This window comes from Trichosurus vulpecula, chromosome 1, assembly GCF_011100635.1.
Source record: "Trichosurus vulpecula isolate mTriVul1 chromosome 1, mTriVul1.pri, whole genome shotgun sequence".
Lineage (NCBI taxonomy): Eukaryota > Metazoa > Chordata > Mammalia > Diprotodontia > Phalangeridae > Trichosurus > Trichosurus vulpecula.
The window spans coordinates 38,071,993-38,073,028 of NC_050573.1; the positions used below are offsets into that span (position 1 = coordinate 38,071,993).

The following is a 1,036-nucleotide window of genomic DNA, read 5'->3' on the forward strand; positions in this document are numbered from 1 at the left end:
GGAAGGAAGGCAGAAATACCAAAAACCTAGAGGAGTAGGAATGTCTTCCTAAGCTGAGTCTTGATTAACCTAAGAATTCTTTTTCTTTTCTTTTTTTTTTTAGCATCATAGCAGCTTTATTGGGTACAGAAAGTACCAGGGGATGAGGAGTTGGCATTGGGGCCCTCCTTCTTTCCAAAGGTGGGCACTACATTGACAAAGTGTCGGTTGTACTGTGTCCTCCTCTTAGCATGCCCAGTCTTCTTCTTCTCCCGCTTGGCCACCTTGGGAGTCTGACCCCTCACTTTTCCAACTCAGGCCAGAGAGCCATGGACTTTACCTCCTAGCATGCGGCCAGCCACTTCCAGGGTGGACAGGGGCTCCACCCCACACTGCCCCAAGACAGCTTCGTCCTCCAGTGGGGAGCCCCCTAGAAGCAGGACCTGATCCTCGGGGTGATGCCCTCCAGAGATGCCACATGGGCCTTGATCTGGGCTACGGTCTCCTGCCTGGTCACCTTGAGGGTATGCAGAGCCTGCGGGCAGACAAACAGCTGCATGGTGGCACGCTAGTCCTGCTTCCGCCGCGGAGAAGATGGGGACCAGAAAAGCTAACGTAAGAATTCTAAGAGGCACCTGTGAGGAGAAAATCCCTTTACATATTCACTATTGCAGCTTTTATTTTGTCCCTGATAATGACTTGGGAGTGATGAACCTCTTAAAATCCACCCACATTGAAACAAGATGAAGCCTTACTGGTCAGCTTCTCTCAATTTCACCAAGCCCGTAATTAGAATGTCCCTGTCTTTATAGATGATGAAGTCCAAAGAGGAGAGATAATGTGCCCAAAGTCGCAAGCTAGTAAAGAAAACTACAAATAGACCCTGCTTATGAATTGTCTAGGGAGTTTTTGTCCATTTGTTCATTTGTCCATTTTCACAGAATCACAGAATTTGAGAATTGGAAGGAACCTCAGTGGCCATCTAATTACACAAGCTTCCTGCAGTATGTTATCCTTGACTCTCTGTCGTTGGTTGTGAACTTGGCAGTTGTTCAGG

At 47.9% G+C, this 1,036-nt stretch overlaps 1 pseudogene; it reads right to left on the reverse strand.

The window, feature by feature from the left end:
- Nucleotides 1-244: 244 nt before the first annotated feature.
- LOC118843916 lies at nucleotides 245-538 on the reverse strand (annotated as a pseudogene).
- Nucleotides 539-1,036: the final 498 nt, after the last annotated feature.